Consider the following 23411-nt stretch of genomic DNA (forward strand, 5'->3'; position numbering starts at 1 on the left):
TTTTTTGCCTTGCCTCTGTGGAGAATTTTGTGCAATGGACCACGTGAACACAGCCATGAGTGGATGCTTCTGGAGAGCTCCTGAGTTTGCTGAATGCTTTGACGCTAACAGCCAGTATAAGAGACACAGATCTGTTGCACATAACCTGAAACAGTCAGTTTGCTCCCATCCCCTCCTGGTGCTTCTAGATGGTACTAGAGGATCCAGGAGTAATGGGGCCAGAGGAAATCTCCCAATAACATTACATTCCTCCAACAGCTTGTCTTCAGTGGTGCTCCTTTAGCACAAGTAGTTCTCAAACAAAGAAACTTCACAAGCAAATGCTTAATCAGTGGTGCCAGCCCTCGGGAATGAGGAATGAGTGTCCCCTTTTCAAGAAGATTAAAGTTACAATGTAAAAAGAAAACACAGAGAACAGAAAGCAGAAAATGTAAGTTAGATGGTACTTCTTGGAGAAACGGACTACATCTGTTGAGCTCTGCCTTGAGGAGATGATGATAGGAAATGGAGAGATGAAACGTCTTTCATCTCTTTAACCTAATCTGCCTGAAACAACTTTATAACTTTATGGCAGGGATCAGCTCTCTTCTCTGTTTGCAGAGCATACTGTAGACCACTATTCTGGTTTATGAGACGTCCTCCTAAATGGAGACAAGTAATGGTAACAGTAAGAGTCAGCTGCCCTACTGCTTGCAAAACTCAGCAGGCTGCTCTGAGCAGCGTTGTGGTGCGGGAAGGACTTGCTGAGGAAAGGCAGAAAGCAGGAGGAGCTTCTTACAGCAGGGATGCTTTGTAGTGACACTTGAATGTTGGATTTTGCTTTGAGTTGCTCCTAAATGTTCTGTTTCTCATAAGATGGATGTAAAGAGACCCAAAGCCCCTAGCTTTCCAATGTTTTAATTCAAGATACCAAGTGTCCAATTATAGCAGCGGCACAATAGGCAAACAGAAGCATCAGATGTCAAACTCTTTCAAGTTAAAGTGAGCTTTCTGTAGATGAATAGACCTGTATGTTGATTATTCATGATAAGCACCTTAGAAAAATCCTGAAATCAATCATATTAAGTGCTATGAATTCTTGTGTATTTGGTTTGCTCAGAAAGGTTGGTGCATCTGTTATCTTTTAATGCTCACATATTGCTATTTTCAAGTAGCAATTTTAATTAGCAAAATTTACTAAACTGATCCCATGATCTAAGAAAATGTTGTACAGAATTTATTGTTACTCATTAGAGGTCACTTAAAGTGTTCCTAACTTATTAAGCTGAAATAACTGTTTCTAGATGCTGAATATTGGTAAAAGTCTCAAAAATAGTGTATTTCTGTAAACTATTACACTAACCACGTGTAGTAAGAAATTCCTGTAGACAGTAGCATGGACACTGAGTTAATTTTTTTAAGTAGATGCCAACAGTTCAGCTGCAGTGAATGGAGTATTCAGGTAATTTACCTATTATTTTGGTTGTGAGATGTCTGTGAGCAGACTGATTTTTATTTATTTCAGGACCACGAGTGTACATTTCTGGTTGACTCACGGCTATGTACTCATTTTTTGAGAGGACTAAATTCCATTTCACGACTGTCCACAGGCTGCATCATAAATTCAAGACTACACACTCCCCTCTCTCCACTGATCTCCCACAGATGCCAAAAGGAAGCATGGACAGAGATCAAAGGAAGAATTTGGGCTCTGTGTAGTAAAATAAAACTTTCAATTGTTATTTTTTACATCACATTGAGAACTGCTTACTGGAAAATGTTCACTTTGCTAGGATTATTGCCACCCTTGATCCTGTCTCTTTCCTTCCCCATCCTTCTTTCTTTTCTGTCTTTTTCTTCTCTTTGTATCTATCATCACAAATTCCCATTTCCTGTACAATGTGTTGGAATGGTCACTGTTAGCATGCAAAGCACCGCCATTAACCAGGAGTACTTCCACTGTGACAAGTCCCGAGGAGCAATGGTTCAAACCTGCCTCCAGATTTAGAACTACAGCCCTCACTTTCTGCACAAGAGAATAATGCCTATCTGTATCTGCAGTATTACAGCTGTATTTAACACGCACATTTTTCCAGAAGCAAAAATCAGACCCCAGGCACTTACTAACTGCCATAACCGTATCAGACACTCACCCAGGTGTTCAGTATCTTGTCCACCAAAGTATTCGGCACCAAGTAGGCTCTGTCCCAGTTGCCAGGCACTGTAGGCAGAGACAGGTTAATATACCAGTCTCAAGGGCCCCAAACTAACTTAATAGCAAGTATCAAGTTCAGTAGCATGAATTTTCCCTTCAACTCCAAAATGGATTTCCCTCAGGAAAACTAGTTTCAGGTACTGCAGATCTAGTTATAAGGTCCACCTGCAGACTGCAGAATAGAGAAGGGGTCGTCTGACCCTATGCACCACAACAGTTAGTTGAACCCTCCTGAAAATGGCAGAAAAAAGGATCAGAAACTTCTGAGCCCCTTTGCTTTGCCTGTTCCCATATGGTCACCATACCTTACAACAATACAAAGCTTTCACATGGAAATTCCAGTGTGCTTTGGGATCCCCTCTTTCCAAACAAGAGATTTCTAACTAGACCCTTGTGAGGCATGGTTCTTACGCCCACTTTTGAAACTGAAAAATTGAAGGGAAATGCTTTGCCAGAGGTCAGCATCCAAGCCCAGAAGAGATTCTGGAATCATCTTTACAATTAAGTCACTAGATTGCATTGTCTTCACTAGCATTTCACGTACACATGAAGAGATCACAATCTCTCTTATTTTGTGAGCCAAGCAGTTCAGCTATCCTAGCTTCTTCAGCTGAACAAAAAATGTGCTTATAGAGAATTAGCCCTGATACATCAGCAGAGAAGATTTTGGTACTAAACGTACCACCACTCTGTCAATGCCCCTCTCGGTCTACTTAAGTGTCAATAATGTTCTTACAATCATTGGCACAAATTAGTGCAGGTAAAGCATTCCACACTCTTGCTGTTAATAAGTGACTGAGAAAGCCTATCAACTTATGCAGAAGAGGTTGTTTGCAACCAACAGTAGATGCAACAGTTTGCAACCAACATGCAAATATAATGGGAGTGGACTGAAAAGATCCCACTGTCTCACTTGGCATTTTTGCTTATATTTCAGAAGATAATTCTAACAAGCTTATCAAACATCAAGAAAGTATTGAGGCTTGAGAATGGTGCAAAGGGTGTCAGGCTGACACACCTGGGAGCAGAATTCTTTCATTAAGCCATAAAGTTTAGCACAGGAGGTAACTGTACAACCTTCTCGGTCAATATTGCTCTATTGCTACTTTAAGAATTATGTCAAAATTTTGCCTGCATGCCACCCACTCCATCACTAGCCACTTTGAGAGGTTATGGGTAGTTCCGGCTGGTGACAAATACTGTGATGAGATCTGATACACACTTAGGCATAGAGTTGGGGTCACCCTAACAATTTTATAGATGACCCCAAGACATCAGCCATGCCATGTCCTAGAACAAAAGAAATTACTTTAAGATGCTCTGTATGCCTTCTCATCACCAACCTGTCATAATCAATCTGATTTTAAGTGATCTACTCTTCAACAATTTCATTTAATTAAACGGAAGCTAGTTATTGAAACAGTGTTTCATCTGAACAGCCATGAGATCCCTTCACCACTGCACAGTAATCCTCAGCAAAAGTATTCCTCATAATCATCCTACTAAATTTTTCCACTCTCACAGTTAGAAGAGATGTATGGATCCAGACTTCACAACACTGGGATCAATGACCAGACCCCAGTGAATGCACAGGGAACAGAACTGGATCCTGTCTCCGGGGCTGGAACTTGCATTTCTCATTGAAAGGAGAGTTTAGTCCTGCAGTGTGGTGAGGTGAGAAGGGTAGGACAGTAAGTGAAAAGAGTCCACAGTTGCCCAGCCCCAGCCTAAATCAACAGGAGTGAAGAGCTCTAATTTCCACAATTAGCATAAACACTTTCAGGGACACTACGCTGCCCGAGAAATAGCCTTAGCAACGCCTCACTAATTCTCCTCTGACCTTGCCCCTCCCAGCACATCCTCTTTGCATTTACACCCGGTGGTGAAACTCGAGTAGGAGGCAAAAAAGTCCTGACTGATAGAGCCACTACTCGGAAGGGGAAATCAGGAAAAGCCTGCAAAGCCATTCTTCCCCACGCATATGACCGAACAGGAGTAACTGCACTGGACATGGCTGGGAAATGTAGGGCTACTGGCCCATTACCTCCCTTATTCCTTTGAGTTCAGCCTGGAGTGTTCGCCAGGGTTAATTGCCGTTTGCACCAGGACTGCACACAAAGGGACACAGGAGATGGTTTTGGGGAACAGAGCCTGGCAGTGAGCAGGTGGGCTGTGCATAGCGGACCACCCGTTTCAAGTCGGAAAAACACCAGTAAAAAGGGAAACACTTCAAACAATTAAACATATGAAAGTAATCCTAAGGATCATATCCTGTATCCACAGAAGTCAAAACGAAGATTTTAAGGACAGATTCATTACTTTTAAAAATATCTTTCCAGACATATGGCAAAATCTGTTTTGAGTAGTGTTAGGAGCTTTTATCCTAACTGTGTTATAAATCGCTTTGCACCTGCTATTAGCCGTTTTCTATCAGAACCACTTGTGGTGCTTTTTTTTTTTTTTTTTTTTTTTTTTTCCCCAGCACGTGAGATTTCAGTAAAACAACCTGTCGCTCTTTAAAGTTGTGTTACCAATTACTGTTCCTCCTCTCAATATTATTTCTAGATAACTTCAGCCAGAGAAAACACCTCAGAGCTCTACGGAAATTTTTCCTTTCGCCCGATCCTTACGTGTACCCGAAGCGACCCTGCCCAAGTTTTGGGGAGGGGAGGCGGAGGGGTCCCTCCGTGGAATTACGTCTGCGTTTGGCATGGCCGGCCGGGCTCAGCCTGAAATGCCCCTGGCTCCCCGTCGCCCTCGGCTCGCCCGCCGCCCCGCCTCGCCTCGGGCTCGGTTCTGCACCCCCCGAAGCCAGACCCCGGCGCCGCGCTCTCCCCTCGCCGGCCGGGCGAACCCCGAGGGCCGCGCTCCGTCCCTTTTCCCCCGGCCGCCCCCGGCCCCCAGCGCGGCCGGGCTGGCCCCCGGCGGGAGCGCTGCCCTCCCCGGCCCCGCTCCGGGCCCCGGCCGCCCACCCACCCGCCCCGCTCACCTCGTCCCGCCGCCGGGGCTGCTCCTGCCGCCACCAGCTCCTGCCCTCACTCCGGCACTGGGCAGGGCGGCGGCAGCATCCCCGTCCCCCGCCGGCCCCCCAGCTGCCGCGGCGGCACTTGCAGCCTCACGGCAACCGGCGGCGAGGGGAGGAGGGGGGGGGGGGGGTGGGGGGAGAGAGAAACCCCTGGCCAGGGCCCCGTCCCAGCCCTCCCCGCCGCCTCCGGCACCCGGGCCCGCTCCCACGGGCCACGCAAGGCGGGGCGGGCGGCGGTGGCGACCGCGGGGACCCGCCCGGGCTCGCCCCGCTCCTCTCCGCGCCGCCCCGCTCCCGGGCGCGGCGACCCCGGCCGGGGCATCTCGCGACCCGCCCCGGGGGCGCCGGATAGCCGGATACCTCTTCGTGAACCTTCCCGCGGCCACGCCGCGCCACGCCGCGCCGCGCCGGCCGACGCGCGAGTTCCGCCGCCGGGCGCGGGGCGAGCGAGGCTGCCGGCGCCTGCGGGTCCCCGGGCGGCGGCCCTCGGCGGGCTGGCAGCCCAGCTCTTAACCCCGCCGCGGGGAAGGAAAGCATCGCTCGCTCCGTTGCCTTTTCAGGACGGGGGTCTTCTGCCAGTTCCCACCGAAAAAGCGTGCGCGGTGCCCCGGGACCTGAGCCCCGCGCCGCCGAGATACCAGAGACCTGTGTATCTCGAGGCAGGCAATCCTCGGCTCGTTCTGGGCAGTTAGACTGGGTTGTGTGGATGCATACAGCCCCGGATTTGCTATATTCACCCAAACGGAGTTTATTTATACCTTAAGAATTGAAATGCAGAGAACAGAATATTTTCGTCGTTATTTGCTAGCGCTTCCATGACACCGCTTTTCAAGTCCAAAGATCTGTCAACATTGGTTGAGAGCAACACTGTCTTTTGGAATCTTGATACAGTTTATAACTGAAATCTCTTAACCACAGAAAATGCCTTTTTTTTTTTTTTTTTTTTTTTTTTTTTAAGGAAAAGTAACACGTAGCCCTGTACTCAGATTCTGGTGTCATTCTACAGCTCACCCTTCGCAGTCTGGATCTGTCCTGAGAGTCCAGCTCTCATTTTCCCCAATAATAACACAAATGTTGTTAGAGTTGCCATGTCCTCGTGAGAGTGACACTTAGAATATATTAAAAGTGTGTTGCGTTTTTCACCCTGAAGAGGTGACAGAGACCTTTACTTCTGAAGGAGATTCATGAGACCTCACTTTAGTAAATGACTAGTCCGTGTATTATTGAAGAATTACCATTGAACTTAAAGTCACCTAGGTCCTCAAATATCATTTCAAGCATTAGGACACAATTGATACTGATAAATAATTGTATTTTTTTCCCCAATGGTACTGCAATACACTAATTTTTCAAGAAATCGTTCATCATCCTTATGATAATTATTACAGTATAGTTGCACATCCATAATGAAATGACTGCAAATACTTTCCAGATTAAAAAACCCCCAAACAAACAAAAAAAACCCAAACCAACCCAAAACTGATTGCAAAGGTGAATGAATAGCTTCTTTAACTCTTAATCATGCTTTATTGGAGATTGTTCCAGATTAAAGGGCTACAAATTCAGAGAATTCCCTATTAGAGTTAAGCTAAATGTTTATTTAGGGACCCAAGCAAACCTAACGCTTCCCTGCTGCAGTCAAAAGTGTTGATGTTTCAAATCCCAAATCAAAATAAACTCTTGTTTGAAGAAACAGTAGAGATTTCTTTGTACACCAAGTATTTAGAGTCAGGTTTTCAGGACTACACCGTAGCATGGCAGTAAAACTAAACTTTTTAAAGGCTTGTCCTCTGGTTATGCAGAAACCGGAGGAGAAGAGGAAGTCAGTTATTTCAAATAATCATCTAGCTATAGTTATGGGGCAGAGACAGAAAAGATGGAAGAAAATAAACCCTTTAAGATGGGTAATGATCCAGGTCACAGGTCAGACTGTGGTACCTTTCCAAACTTGTTCCACAAAATCTGAAAGTTGGACATTGCTGTGTTCATTGCTGCACTACCCTCACTCAGCCAACCATGGAATTTATGCTGTAGGTTTTGTGTGGCCCAATATTTAAGGCATGGTTGTATTAAATAGGAAACCATCTAACAGAAGGTTTTACTTCTGTATTTCTTTTTATATTAATTGTAGCTCCCCATTATCTGTCATTTCATCACTTTGTGATTGCTTCTTCCACCATGATAGTAGCAACAGAGAAAAACTGCTTGCACCAGTAAAAAATGGGACAATGGAGAAGCAACAGGACAAGCCCATAGGGACCTTCTGTACTCTTTCTGGACAACTCGTTGCTTCCTCGAGCTTAGCTGCACAACCCAAAGTAGTAAAGTCACATCCATTCAGGGCCCTTGTATCTAAGCCTGAGCAACACGACAGGCATTCTTCCTCTAGCTCACTCACGAAATTCAAGCAGACCTTACCAGAATGCACTTTGTCAGGGCACCCTCAAATCCCCGTATTTGGAGAGCTCAGCCAGGAGTTCAGCTCCTCCTGTGTGTAAACAGGTTTGAACCCACATCTCTCACTTTGCAAGGAAATAGGCTAAAGAGCCGGCCACAGAGTTTTCCATGCTGTCCTTTTGAAACCCATGCTATCCTTCGTTTTGTTTCACATGGCCTCATTTTATTTTGAATTAGGTGGGAGGAAAAAGAAAGAGGAAGTTCCTTATGGCAGGAAAACGCTAACATTTTGAGTCCTGTGCTAATGACAGTTGATTGCAGTTTTGACTCACCCTCTCTGCAGATGAAGCTGCCATTTTTAGTAGACTCTGGATCCAAGCCAGCTTCAGTAGGGACTTGATTTGGGAGATGCAGTATATGTTTAAAAGATAGTATAAAAATAACAAGTGAAAGCCAAATATATTATTTTTATTATTTAAATCCCTGTTTATTGTAATACTAAAGAGCACTAGTAGCTCAGTGATACAGTGCCTGTGACAGAAGCAAACCAACAAATACTGAGAATCACTTCTACTTCAAAGGCACATGTGAGAGAGTAAAAAGAAAAGGAATACACAGAAGTATACAGAACATGAAGTTGTTTGTTCCTTTAAAATTAGAAGTCAAAACTGGCTTTGAATATTTCCTGGAAAAGCCACAAGCAGTTAAACAAGGAAAAGCCAGGAAGGACTGAGCTGGAACATCAGACCTAAAGGTAAAGAAGAGAAAAGCTGAGGTGGCAAGACTTCTCTGGTTTCCATGGTAGTGTGGTCACCTCTACTGCACTGGAGCCTTCAGGGTTAGATCTCAAAGGACCAAAGGCTGTATTGTCAAGCAGCCTGTCAAGCTGCAGCGTGTCTCTTGTGATGGAAAGACACCTGTGGTGTCAGTGGGGAGATAATTAAGGGATTAGGTTAACAAGGGGTGTCTCACAGAACAAGGAGAGGGTTCAGAATGACAGAAGGACCCTCAGAAACAGCTACTTTCTTCTTGCAAGGGTTTTGTTTGATTGCAGGGATGGTATGGTTTCCACCTGTATATCATCAGATGCCTAGGCTTGTTAGTTACTTGGAGGCAAAAGTGAGTTGGGAGAGAGGTGGGCAACTGCTGGGAAGAATTCCTAGAGGAGACCATTGGTTGGAGTGGCATCTGTAGTCAATTGGACCTACTGAGAATTTATGTATGTATTGCATCTTATTGTGCAGAATTAAGGCAAATAGTGTCTCATGGACTGTCCTTTAGGGCACAGATGGACAAGTTACGTTAAGCTGCTGAATCTTTTGATGATGCCTATGACAATCCCTGGTCAGGAATAACGGCTGTTAGATGCCATTGCACACCCATCTTACGCTGGCTGTGTGGATAACTTTTACCACTCCGAGTTCATTTCCTAGTGAGTAGCCAGAGTAGGGAATGTGCAGACGCCATAAGTTGATAGACTCTCACAAAGGCATGGAGGGTGTTGAGGCCATGTGTTGATGTGAACAGGACAGGTGTCAGCCTATAAGGCAGAGTACTGAAGGTTGCTCTTTGCATGCAGGAATTTTCTTCGCCCATTGCTGGTCTCCTCTAGGTCTGAAGGTGTCATGGTTTGAACTCAGAGGGCAACTGAGCACCACACGGTTGCTCATGCCCTCCTTCTCCCCCCCAGCACTGTGAAAGAGAAAATAAGCAAAGGCTTGGGATTTGAGATAGGACAGGGAGGGATAAATCACCCATTACAGTCATGGGCAAGAGACGGGCTCATTAGGGGAAGAAAAAAAGAACATGGATTTATTACAGACACTAACAATAACACTTAACAGAGTGGGACAGTGAGAAGCATTGCCACATCTTGAGAACACCTTCCCCCCACCCCTCCCTTCTTCCCGGGCTCAGCTCTGCTCCTGATATCTCTACCTCCTCCCCCAGCGGCGGGAAAAGGAGGTGCAACCAGTGCAGCTGCTTCTTCCATCTTTGGAGGGGGAGCTTCTGGAACTTCTTCCCCCTGCTCCAGAGTGGTCCTCCTCTCACAGCAGACAGTCCTCCATAAATTTTCTCTAACTTGAGTCCCTCCCACAGCTGCAGCCCTTCCCGAGCTGCTCTGGCATGGGACACCCCCACATGCTGCAATCCTCCCAGCGCTGAACTACAACAGCCACGAGCTGCTTCTTCCCACCGGCCTCCTTCAGGTGGAACCATCTTAATTGGCATATGGGGCCCCCACAGGCCATAAATCGGTGTCTGCTCCACCGTAGATCTCCATGGGTGGCAGGGGGGGCCGCCCTGCTGTCTCACCACAGGATACAGGGGGGTCTCTGCTCCAGCACACCTCCCCCCTCCTTTCTTCCTCCATTTCTCTGCTGACCTTGGTGTTCACACAGATGTCACCACTTCTCCTCCCAGGTCCCTTTTTAAATATGTTATCACAGAGGCACAGCTGATTGGCTCCACCTTCATGCAGAGGTGGGTCCACCTTGGAGTCAGCGGAGCTCCGAGAAACTTCTCACAGGGGGCCACTGCTGTAGCCCCCTTCCCTGCTACCAAAAACCCCACCACTCACTCAAACCCAGGACAGAAGGACAAAATAATCCCACAGAGCTTTTTCCTGGAGAAACACTGCAGAGGGACAACTCTATCCATCATCTGGACAAAGATGTAGGTGACCTCCCAAACAGAATTCTTGCACCTTTCAACTGCAGCAGTCAGGCATCTCTCCAAAGCCTGCCTGATTAACCTGGCCCTAGTCAGGAGGGTGGATTTGTGCTAGGACGGGCTTGTTGATCCTGTAAGTTAGCCTCATCCAGCTTATCTGTGTCCCTTATTTAGGGTGTGCCTGTGGTTGGGGAAGAAGAAGGGGTCAGAAAGAAGATGTAAAGGCTAGATGTCAAGGTGCAATGTCAGATGGGATAATTGGAAAATCTGATGTTCATTCTGACAGAGCTTTCTGATGATGCAGCTGGTGCTTGCCAGGGGTATGCTTAATACAACAGGTGTGGATGTAAGTGGCTTGAGCCAGCTGCCTGGGAAGCTGAAGACCAAATTTGAGCCAGGTTACTGATGACTGAATCTTGCTCCCAAGGTCTGATGTGCTGAAGAGAATTGTACTGATAAAGTCTAAATGAGGCTCTCCATTGTTCTGTTCTGTTATATAAGTTCAGGGAAGTATGCGACAGGTATAATGACCTTGTCTGCCTCAACTCCTTAAACTGCTCTGATTGCTAATAAAATAAGCTAGACTGATAGTTTCAAGACTGACAACCCAGAAGGCTGAGGTCTTCTTTCCACTGGACGAGCTGAGCACTGCAGGCAAGGCATGTCCCTGGCTCCCTCTACCCCAGAGTTTTGTTCATCTGTGGCTTTTGTAGGAGAAAAGGCTTCACTCAAGCCTTACACTTTGCTGAGACTGAACGATGAGTACTCAGAAGGAACATATGCAAACTGAGTTTTGACTGGGATTCAGAGAAAATCTGAGCTGTTAGGCTGTGGAGGAAATGATAGAGAGAGGCTGGGGCTATTACAGGTGTGTGAAGCTGACATACTTTGGCTGTGTAGATGTGGCTATATCACTGTCTAGTGGCTGTCCCATGGAACACAAGTCCCCTTGCTGCAGCTAGACTTTATAGATACACCACATGCTCAGATGATTAGTTCTGTTTTTCAAGCCAAAAATTCTTCTTCCCCTGCTGAGGACCATGAAGGCTGTGTATCTGCAACACATGGATCCCTTACAGAGAGGCAGATTTGCTCTTGGAGGGTAGTTGATGTTTTCATCAGTGCAGGAATGAAGAAAGGAATTGGCTTTTGGTGAAAGGACTGGGCTGGTATTACACTACCCAAACTACTGGTCCAGCTAGGAGTGAAACATAAATAAGGCAAAATCTGAATTAAAGGCTTCAAGAGAGAGACAGCACCCAGTGTGCATTGGACAAAACCAGCAGCCCTGTGGACTGAGGACAATCCAACAACAACTCCAGCCCTGCTCCACAAATGTTATTGAACAAGTCTCATGAAGGTGTGTCCTATGTGAATTAGCTTTAAACAAAGAGGACTAAAAATCTCAAGCCTGTTCCTTCTTCCTCCCTGCTGTCTTGGTTTAAAAAGTTGAAAAGTCATGATTAAATTGGCTGAACTTGTTATTTAATATGTTTTATTTAGTTTGTATCTATGATTTTTAAAATATTTATCATATTGCTAAAGAATGGTGACTGTTTTCATAGAAACTGGAGATGGAAGAGACCTGGTAAGTTCACATCCAGTCCATCCCCCCTGCTGCCATTGCAGAATCATTCTGCATGTACATTTTTCAGGACCACCTCCAAACTAATTTTGAAATGTTCTACTTTCTCGACGAGGGTCTGTGTTCCTCATGTACAGATCTGGAAATAGCTGGTGATGTCCATTCTCACCTTTTCTTTACTCCTTTCCCTCTTTAGCTTCTTTGCTCTTATATTCCATTTTCAGGCACAGGCACTTCCTATTTGGTTATCCTCAAGTGTTTCTTTTCCCTGCTTAGCTTTTTTAAAAGGATCTGTGCAGCTGGGCAGGGCTACTCTGGCAGATACAAGCAGCCCAGGCAATATCATCTGAGCAGTTATTTGTTGAGCAACCCTGGAATATCCTGCCCTGGGGAGTATGAAAAACCAAAACAAAAGCTCCAAGGTATTTGCTGAATATCAAAGCAGAAGCACACAGAGAACATTGTCCCTCTATTAATCACAGCCAAGCACACTCTTCTTAAAATCCTATTTTGCTATAACTTTTCAGCAATGAATTTTCTGTTAAAAATGTTATTTATAACTATTGTAGCTCCTTTGTTTATTTTCAGTCCCTGCATTTGTTTGATCTATAAGTCACATTTGGCCTACTTGGGGCAACTTAGTGAGCTGGCTGTTTTCCCTCATGACAGAATCATCTTGTGCTTCAGGAGCTAGCCGTGGATAAAATAACAGTTTCATGTCCACATGGTATGATTGCAAAGAAAGCTTTCCAGATGTGAGCCAGTCAAAATGGATGTAGTGAAACCTGCACCAGAAGGCTACCAGCTTCAAACAATAATTCTGAGGGGTAGGACTTGCTTTCAACATTCAACTATTTAAAAATCAGCGTGGTGAACAGTATCTCTGTTCGCTCATAAATTAAAAGAGACAACGGGTGTGAAAAAACAGGCCCACTGAGGATGAAGCTTTCCAGCATTAGCGCAATAACTGAACCGAAGGCAAAATTTACTAGTGTCTGGCTGTCTGCTTTTTCCAGTCAGGCTCCTCCTGATCTTCTTTCATCTCTCAGTTTTTGTCGTCATTGTTGTTGGTGGTGGTTGGTTGGTTTTGTTTTGTTTTGTTTTGTTTTGTTTTTCCCCTTCTGATATTATTTCTCTAGCTGTCTTCCCTCATTTTCACACTTCTATTTCTCCTCTATATTTCCAAAGTTTGGTTCAGGAGAGCTACATAAAAACCTTGCATCCACTGCCCTATTTCTTTTCCTTATACGGAAGCACAAAGAAGCTCATCTGTCTGAGGCAATAGTGATTATGAGAGCTGCAGGTCTGTAAATGTTATTACCTTTCAGTTAGTCTGCAGTTAATGCAAGTGAAGTGTTGGGATGGAGAACCAACAAATCTGACCTTGAAGGAGGCTTCCAAGCATCCCTTCAGCACTGACAACCCAAGAAAATGTTATGCCATAGGATTCAAAACAAACATAGAGCTGTGTTGAAATCAGACAACTTTGAAGTTACAGCTGGATAGCTTAAGAATGTTTCCCCCCTTATATTTAGAAGTGCTTTTGGAGAACCTATATGTAAGTATTCAAAAACTTCAAGGTCAAAACTGAACCTTAAGCGCTCATTTACTTTTGTGAAGCCTCTTGATCTTCGCTCATGTTTCCAACAGCTCCTTATCTTGTGTACTTCCTGATGTCCTGTTGCACTTCTTTTAAGATGTCACAGAAGTTCTGCATTTTAGCCAGTTTTCCAGCCGTATGCACATAAGATTGCTTTTCTGGGTTATTCTCCCAACTTGTTTCTCTTGTAAATTCTCTTCCAATTCTGAGTTGTGCATATGCTCTATCCCAAAACTGTCGCATTCCCAGAGAATTTACACTTTGAATAATAAACAGCCTTCTAAGCACGGAAGGAACTTAATTAGATCACACACCAAAAATAATTTACAAACGTGATTTACTTAAAGCGTCGACTCTGTTTCATGTGGTTGCAGGCATGAGCAGATTTTGACAGATGAACTGGGTGTGGTGTGGGTTTTGTGTTTCATTTTGGTCAGTTCAGGTATTATCTGTCTGGACAAACATTAACTGAGAGATGAATCTTAAGTTCAGCTGCCATTGTGGTTAACTATTTATGATGATGAAGGTTAATAGATACTTTTCCCTACAATCTTCGTAAGGGAAAGTTTTTACTGTAGTAAAGGCTGAATGCTAATGCACTCCTCCATATAAATCACAGGGATCTGCCTTTCTACAAATTAGTTGCTGTCTTCTGTTGTTCTCTAATAACAATAGACAGATGAAGAACTGGCAGTGCGAGTGGTGAGCTGTAATGTAGATCCTTTAAGATGCTTACTGTATCACACATAACAGAAAGTGAGTGAAAGCAAAAGGCCCCACCAGCAGATCTGAACAGCCCCTTGGAGGTATCTATCTCTGTGGAGAGGAGAGGCAGCATGGGACGATTTTTGCTCCTAACCAATATACTTCAGTGAGGACCTTAAAATTTGCATGAAAAAACATATATTAAAAATAGGATGAATATAATTCCCAGTATTTTTTTTAGATTCACACAAAATTCCATCAATCTTACCTCAGCAATTCTACTCACAACAATCTAATCTCTTCAGCTGATGTTGGTTAGTCATGATGAGAAATCCACACACATTGACATTTGTGCATGTATTCATTATGGCTTAGTCCTCAACTGCTATGAAAGGAGTTGGACATCTCAATGGACATGTGATGAACACCAGGCTCACCTGAAGAATGATGCACAGAAAAGTGTTAATTTATAAACTGGGGATCTTCTACCTCTGATCTGCACTGCTGTGGCAACAGATGGAATGGTGTATCAAGTGCAAGTGTTCTCACTTTAAGACAGATGGCCTTAAAACTGGAGATGAGCAAGAAAAAAAATGTAAAAATTATTAAAGATTTGGAAAAAAAATACCTCAGTGAAAATTTGAAAGAGACAGATTTGTTTAGATTATGAAAAGGGAGGTGAAGGTGTGAGTTTATAACAGCCATCAATTATCAACATGGCGGGGGGGTGGGGTGGTGGAAAGTGGTAATAGAAAGCTCTTCAGTTTCAAAGGCAAAGACAGTTTTATGGTAGTAAAGCAAAAAGTAGATAACCCTACCTGTTTGGTGTTCCAAGATAGGCAAAAAGGGATGGGTAAACCCTCAACTCCTCAGAAATGGACATAGACCCATTTGCCTGCATTTATGCACAGACATCTAGCAGGGCAAGAGATACTTATTGGAATTTGAATTTAAGCAAATTCAGACTTGAAATCAAGTAAATCTTGTAATGCTGCTGACAAATAGTTGTCGGAACAATTATCAACAATTTCTGGTACAATCTCCTGCAATTGAAATCTTTTCAATTCAAAACTGTATTTTGTAATAGTCAGGACATTAATTCCAAATCCAGTAGTGTCTGTTACAGAAGAGGTTAGACTACACATTCACGATGCTTTCTCCTGTCTTTATAACATCCCTGCCTCTGAATTTATACCTTTATTACAGTATTGTTTGATCATCAGTCTTAATGAAGGTCTCATTAACCACCTCTGCTTTCCTGTGAAATGGTCTCACATACTGTTCAGCCATTACCGAATAAATATAGTCATTAAAGAAAGGAAATAATTAATCTCCTCTTGTGTTCTGTGTCACAGCTGCTAATGGGATGATATGATATCTGTAATGCACATCAGAAAGTACATTCTATTTCCTTTTAAAAACATGAAAAGTAATTTAAAATGTTGCTATCATATTGCACCTACTTTTTGCCATACAATTTTCCACCCTTATCGTGCCTTAGAACATACTTCTTGGGCAGAGTGAGTCTTCAGGCTTTTATAGACAATGAGAATTTTCTGGGTGGCTTTTAAATACTCAGCTATTGGTCAATATTGACATTGCATTTGATGGGCACAGGAAGAAGAGGTGTTATTGTTTAGCTGTATGTCCTACTACATTCTGTTTCTACATCAGTTGTAATAGTTTCTATGACAAAATGTGCCAGTTAAGGAAGTATTTTGCTTCTTGGAAGGTTCTTTGCTCCAAAGACACACTTGGTTAAGTATTGCCTCTTCCTTCCAAATAGGAATCAACGCATTTGAATTAATATCCATATTCAGTATTACAGAGATTAGTTTCAGATAGTCACAAGAATGAGTAACTTTGCAAACAAATAGTCTTTCTCTCCTGCTGGGCAGTGATTTATTACCTAGGCCTTTAGTGCTGGGTATTTGAAAACCTCTCCAACTTACCAGATGTGATTTGGTCTAATTGTCTGTAACAACTCTTGGTAGCCTTGTTTACCTCATTATCTGCCAGTGACTGGCCAGTTAAACTAACTGATTCCATGGCCACATCCACTCCTCTGCCTGGTAGCTGATTCAATAACTAAGTCACTATTGAAATAAAACAAATGGACCTGTTGTCATGACATTAGTAGTTCTGGAGTTTTAGCAGAAAGAAGCTAACAAGCCTAACAAGATACACAACAAGGGCCTAACGAGATATTTTGATGGTTGCTAATTTTGTTTATTTCATTCTTTGTTTTTTAGAAGTTCTTGTATAGTAGAAGAGGACTTACACTGATTACAACTGGTTGCAATTCAGCTACCAGCTGTTTGCCTTTCAGCTTCTTGTTGAATTCAGTAGACTTGGAGATGCCATGGGAAGACTAAAACCCTCACATGACCACATCTGGAATGCTGTCCTCAGCTCTGGTCTTTCCCACTGAAAAGAGGATATACTGGAACTAGAAGAGTCACAAAGTAAAGGAATAAAAATAATCAGTGGACAGGAATGGCTTATTTACAGGGAGAAACTACATAGGCTGTTCAGTTTGTAGATGAGGCAGCTGAGGTATGTTATGATAGAGGTCTGCAAAATCATGACTGGTCTGGAAAAAGCAAAAAATGAATTTGCCATTTCTCATAATACAAGCGGATTGGGAGGCAAGTGAAATGATATGGAGAAGTTTTGAACAAACAAAAGGATGGAATGTCTTTTCCACGCAGATTGGGAAGTTCAGTGACAAAGGATGTAATTGAGACTAAAAGTATGAATGGGTTCAAAATGGGATTTGACAATCTCATGAAAGAAAGATCCACCCAGGAATGTTCTGGCTTGTGAGAAGGACTTGAACTGGTGGACTTCTAGAACCCAGGAGAGAACTGAAACACATCTGGACTGTTCTTATACTCCTTCCCTCAGCATCTGCCACTGGCCTACAAAGGCAGTATGCTGCCTTCTTAAGTGGATCTTCACTACAACAGAGGATGGCTGTTCTTATGTGCTTAGGAAGGTTGGGGCCAGGGAGGGAGAGAGAGAGGGAAAGGAGAGTAAAATGCATTGGGATATGAGATCATATAATCAGTGAGAAAGTACTGAATGATATGATGGTTGACTGCTAGAAAGGAAAGGCAGAGATGAGGAGAGCAGGGAAAGAATCTGCCTTTTCTTCTCCTTGTACTTTCAAGTGACTCGGTTCACAGTTTTCAGTGTAAGGCTGCTTTTTGGTCTCCTGTCTGTCTCGTGTTCATTCTCTTTGTAACCCTCTGGCTTGGGCAAGCAATCTCCTTTTTTTAAAAAAATCTTTCAACATGATCAACATACAGGTGCATATGTAAGGTGTTCATGGCCATGTCTGTTTCTATTCCTGCCCCTTTCATAGCCCCACAACATTCCTTAAATAAAATAGTAGAGACAAGATATCAGTTTAAAAATATCTGCCCCAAAGCAAACCTTCCACAATCAATAACAACTCCTTTGTCACCAGAAGCACTATAAAAATGTAATTTCTTCTGCAGGCTGCTGTTACTCTCTTCTAGCCATCATATTTATTATTCCAGGCCAACTATTTTAATGTTGCTAATGTTTTCCCCTTGTTGTGCACCTAATGTATAAACAAAGGTCTTTTTGCACAAAACAAAGTCAAGTTATCATCTTTGATCAGATTGTTTGGATCAGGTTCAGCTGACAGCTACAGGGTTGTTTTTCCACCCCTATGCATTTTCAACATGCTGCAAATCCCTTATGCTTGTGGGATTTCTTGTTTGTTTGCTTGGGTTTCTTCAGAGGTTAACTTCTCCAAAGACCAGTGTGGAAAAAAGAGCATTGCATCAAATTTCCAAGGTGTTGAGGAGCAAAGAATGTGTGTTGATGGCAGAATATGATTGCTAAGAAACATCTTGGATGCCATCAAGCTAAAAGCATAAGGGCTGTGAAGTCAAAGAGTGCATCCACAGGAAAAAGGTGAAGCTGAAGCTGTCAGGCCTTTGAGCATATGGTGCACATGTGAAGTAGATCTTCAAGATCAAAGGTTAAAAGTTATTTTTTAACTTATGTAAACAGTTCTTTTGTGCTTCCACAGTGCCTTTTGTCTAGGGATGCTGAAGCGTTTTTGTAGCTTGGGGGACCATTACCTTATCTAACAATCAGGGACACTAATGTGCAGAGAGTTGAGGTGAGAAGTCATGTAATCAAAAAGTAAGGGCTGGCAACAGCAGAGACTGTTCCTTTCTCTGTGGACCTTGTTCTTACAGCATCAAGGTTTTAATTTTTAAAAGGGCCAAATACTTTGTTAGTACTGTAATCATTAACTGACCAGCCTTTCCTATAGCCAAAAGGGCCGCCAAAATGTGACTTTGTAGTGAAATACCCATGATTTACCAAAGGGGACACTGATGCCTACTCAGACAAGGAACTGTTATTATTTCCATTTTAGAGATGAGATACTCAACAGTCAGTCCTGTGTTCTACTGAATGAACAACATTTGCAACAATTTCTATGCGTATATGTCTCTACTCTGTCCACCTTTGTAAGAGTATACATACTGAAACACATGGAGTTAGACAATGCAGCAACAGTTTTGTTAAATCTTAGCCTTACTGCAGGCTCTGATTGACTCCCTGAGCCACAAATATCAAATCTCCACCTGGGACCCTGTACACTGCAGTACTGATGCAGTCAGCATAAAAGAAGTTATTTACTGGATACAGAGCTTGACAACAGCAATGCCAGGCATGTTTTGTCCAATGTATTAAACATCAGTGCTCAAAGTTCAAATCACATTTATGCTTTTAAGTGCTTACGTATCTCTTCAGTTGACCTCATCAGCCAGGAATGAAACTAGAAATAGCACAATACTGTACAGACATATCAGGTTGTTCTTGCAGCATTTCAGACCCTGGAACTGAAATATGAAGTGGTTGTTTCTTCGATCTAGAAAGTCTGAGTAACACCTAGACTACCAAAGTGATCTACAGGAAAGGGCATGATGGAATATATTTGTTTCGCTAGTGTCTGTGATTTTAAATGAACCACGCTAAACACAAGCAGATGTTCAGAAAATAGGCAAAGGCCCTAATAAGAACCACTTTTGAAGAGTGCCTGATTTGCAATACCTGGATAGGCATCAGTGGTGTGAAAACAATAGAGGCAGTTTACAGAGGAGTCTCAAGCAGTTTTTTGTTTCTGTGAAGGTCTGATTTTGAAGTATCTCTTCTTCCTGAAGTGGCAGGAAGGCCCTAAGCTTATAAAACATAGTGAATGGAAATTCTATGGGAAATAATCTGTGGGGAAAAAAAGATTGGGGAGATTTGAAATATTGTTATACCAATTTTGAAACCCGCTTTTTCCATTTGAGTTTCTGAATATTTTAAACCTTTTAAAACACAAATATTGGAAATGAAAAAATTTTCTAGTTAAAAAAGAAGGCTTCATTTTGAAAACATTACATTCAGATATCATAACTACATAACTATTTCCCCAAACTTTTACTGAGTCAGATTTGAAAAGTTGCTCTTTCTCACTCTTGGGGCTGACTTCAAAGAATTAGCTTTTCCTAAGGAACAATGTTACTTCAGAAAATCCATAACTAGTTTTAAGAAGGACTACGTTTAAAAGCAACGCAAAACTCACATGGGGGTCCTGGGAGCACATGCTGCTTGTCAGTAACAAACACATCATCTGGTGGTAACTAGCTTTTTCTCAAGAACTGTCAAAAGGTACAGGTCAGCAAGACCAGCACAGAAAAAATGTGCTGATGCATGTATCCTGAGTAGGAGGCCTGACCATGTAAGATGAAGAGATGATAACATGATGTCTTTTTTTCACAGAGGCTGGAATTACTGGAGGCATCAATTAGCCACGCAGATATGCACACAGGGAAGCATGTTCTCTGTGGCTGCAAATGAGACAAGAAAATATCTACAAGGCAATCTGTCTATTTCTATACTGTCCCCAGCATGGTAAAGTTCAAAAATTCCTGATCAGGTTAGTAAGCTGGTCCCTGCTGCCTACTGACAGCTTCCTGGCACTTCCCACTAGCTATATCTGCACTGTACTGCTGATGCAATGCATTTCTAAGGAACTACAGAAGGCTTACTATGGAAAATCTATTAACACTGCTGTGTACTGACTGCACATGTACAATGGTCTAGGATCCAGGAGCCATGGAAATGCCAATGGCTGGTTTAAGAGATGCAGTTATTAATAAAAGATTAAATATACTCATTTGGATGGATGACAAGCAGGAATATTTGCTCTAGATAGTACAAAAGCATATTCTGACAAGAATATAGGATACTTAAAGCAATAAACCAACACTTCTTTTAATCCACATTTGACAAACTGCTACTTTTAAGCCTCTGACCTGACTTGTTTCCTCTTATTTCCTCTGCTGTACTCTTTTTTCCCTTGCAGATCAAAATCTTCCCAGGTTCTAAACTTGCTTGTTATCCATTTGCCATTCAGAAATATCTACATTCTTTTTTAACCTGGTTCAAACAAAGCACACAATGTGGGTTTCCTGTTGGAAAAGTGGTCTGCAGTGACTGAGGTCAGTTGTCGAGCAGTTGGCTCAAACAAGGAAGAGTAGCTTTGTGGATCAGACAGTGGAGTAACTGTCAGGAGATCAGATTTGGTACCTTGCTCTTTCAAAGCCTCCTGTATGGCTTCAGTCTAACTGCTTAACTCTGTGCCCTAGCTCTCCCATGGCCATCACAGAATGATAGTAGTTGTCTACTTCCCTTGGGAACTGCTTGCATATTATAGTGATGCTGACAAATGGAGTGCCTAAATGACTAGATAACTCCAACCCAATGTGTCTGCTCTGACATATATACCCCAGTGCTACGACACCAGGACCTTCATAGATGCCTTCCCTTAAAGTTAGTTTCCTAAGTGTTTCCTCAGCTCTTCTTTGGAGCTGTTTAGCTCCATTGCTTCAATTCCATGCTTTCCCTATTGCTAAAACGTTTCATTTATGCCAGATTATAAAACAGATAGCAGCTAATGGTAACAGCTATTTAAATTTTTTCCTATCTGCAAGGAAATAAGCATCTTGGAATTTTCAGCTAGTCAGCCATTCTTCTAATTTTATTTGAACAATTTGTCTGAGGGATTATGTTAAACAATTGTTGTGGTCCATTTCAGATGTTTCAGTAGTGACAGAATGGATATGACACATGCAGAATTAGACAGGCCTTCACATGGCTCCCTCAATAAAGGTGACTTAATTTCTCAGGCACATTTCTTTGCTGCTAAGACTCCATTGCAGGGTCATTCCTGGGATGTGTTTCCATAGCAGAATCTCCTGGAAAACCAGTAGAAGATAACTCTGGGCCAGATCTCAATCTTCTGCCTTCATGTCGGGGTTAGGCTGCAGGAGAGAAATCGTTGAGGGTAGGGGTCCACACCAGTGATTTGCTTTTTACTCTCACCAGGGACATTGTAGAGGACCATGTAATTCTTTTTTTCTATGACTTAAAGGTGGCAGATTCCTCTTTTGGTCTGTGAATCGAGAAATTTTACTTAGTTTTAAAAAAATTTCCACAAAAAATGCATCTTAATACTTTTTGCCTTATGATACATCACCCAAGTTGTTTAAGTATACATTAGGCTGAATGACTAATAGGGCAACCACATTTCTCTTTCACTGAAAATAAATTCTACCTAGCACTCTGCTGCAGAAGTTACTGAACAGAATGAATCTTCAGACAAATATCTTTACTCCTTCCCGTGTAAAGAAACAGAAAACACCCACATTTCCAAATATGTAAACTCACACAGGTAAGTTCTCCTCCTCATGCTGGTCTATGTGTACTTATCAGAAAGATAAGTGATGGGGCTATGATATTTCTACTAGTTTCCAGCATGATTCATGCAGGATTGGTTCCAGGGCCTGTTATATTTTCTGGTACAAAGTTTCAGGATTTTGCCTCTTCTCAGAGATCTTAAGATCGGTTAAGAGTGGCTTTATCACTCAGCTACTTAATCACATCAGCTGCTTCCAGCTCTCAGAATGAGGAATAGAGTAAGCTTGTTCCTCTTCAATAATAGACGTTTCTGTTAATCTGTAGACCATCACCAGACAAATGTGTTAGGACACGTTTCTCTATGATGTGTAAAATCTAACTCACTTTTTCCTGACACTGCTTTTCTACTGGGTATATTGGTCTACTTGCTTAAAATACAAGCAGAGGATCTTCCCACTGAATGCTGAGTATGCATTCAGTAGCAGTATAGCCATAATATACTAAGGGATGCATTTTTTTCCTGATTTTCTTTCACTAAGCTACTGTGAAGCTCCTGATGCACCGAGGTCTAGATTTACCTAACTAATGCTCAGAAACTTTTCATCAGGAGTTATAGAGTATCTCTTTTTTTTAATTATTATTATTTTTTATTTTTTTCCACTCAGAATCTTTGTGGAGAAATCATTTAAGCCCATGGTGATCTGCTGTCTTCTTCATCTTTTCACAGAGACAGCATTTTGGTTGTATTTACATCACCTGGATGAGCTAGGAAGTCAAAGATCCGTTGCATTTGCCTGCTATCCAGCATCCTGTATTTGCTGATATACCTGTTAGAGATTATTCAAGAAGTTCACTTGAATCAGGAAATCTACTTCTCTGGATGTTTTTTCTGCATGTTTTTGAAGCTTCTTGTGCAATTTGGCTTTCAGGCAACTTTTTATTCTCATATTAGCAGGGTTAAGTCCATGGAGGGTCCAATGACTTTTGTTTCTGAGCCAGAGAGACCTAAGGGCTGGCGAGATCAGCACAGAAACTGTTATTTTACTTCAAATTGCTCAGACATATACTGTGAAAGGTAGAAAAAAAGATGCTCTTACTACACTCTAGTTATCAACTCAAACGATATTGATGGGTTTCTTCCAGAATATTTTGTTTTCTTGGAATATGCAGAGATGCTGCCAGGACTGCAAGTGTGGGACTTTATGTTTGTTTTTTTTTTTTTTTCCTTACACATTATAGGGAGAAAGGGAAGAAAAAGAAGAAAAAGGAGTCAGGTTTTGAAGTACTTTTCAAATACTGACAAGGCAAAATCTTCAATTAATATTGCCTGTATAGCCAGAGTAGGAATGTACACAAAGTATCTCAGAGGAGATCAGTAATAGGTAAGTAACATCTTTATACAAAAACAATAAATAATTATGATAATGTCTCCAAGACTTTAAATCCTGCATGCTCTTCAGTTTACCTCCTAAAATGCCCAGGGTAAGCAAAAGTTGGC

General features: G+C 42.5%; 1 protein-coding gene across 2 annotated transcripts in view; it reads right to left on the reverse strand.

Annotated features, from left to right (window-relative positions):
• CASR (calcium sensing receptor) overlaps positions 1-5267 on the reverse strand; it is a 75933-nt gene extending 70666 nt beyond the window's left edge. The window contains exons 1-2 of one of the 2 annotated variants that reach the window (XM_042789064.1): positions 5184-5223; positions 2133-2200 (exon numbers count right to left, since the gene is read on the reverse strand). The gene's annotated coding sequence lies outside the window, so the exon portion shown is untranslated. Of the gene's footprint in view, positions 1-2132; positions 2201-5183 lie in introns of both variants that reach the window. The other variant, XM_042789065.1, reaches the window with a different exon arrangement.
• Between the last annotated feature and the right edge of the window lie 18144 nt (positions 5268-23411).

The sequence above is a fragment of the Tyto alba genome, unplaced genomic scaffold (genome assembly GCF_018691265.1).
Source record: "Tyto alba isolate M040663 unplaced genomic scaffold, T.alba_DEE_v4.0 Super-Scaffold_14, whole genome shotgun sequence".
Taxonomy (NCBI): Eukaryota; Metazoa; Chordata; class Aves; order Strigiformes; family Tytonidae; genus Tyto; species Tyto alba.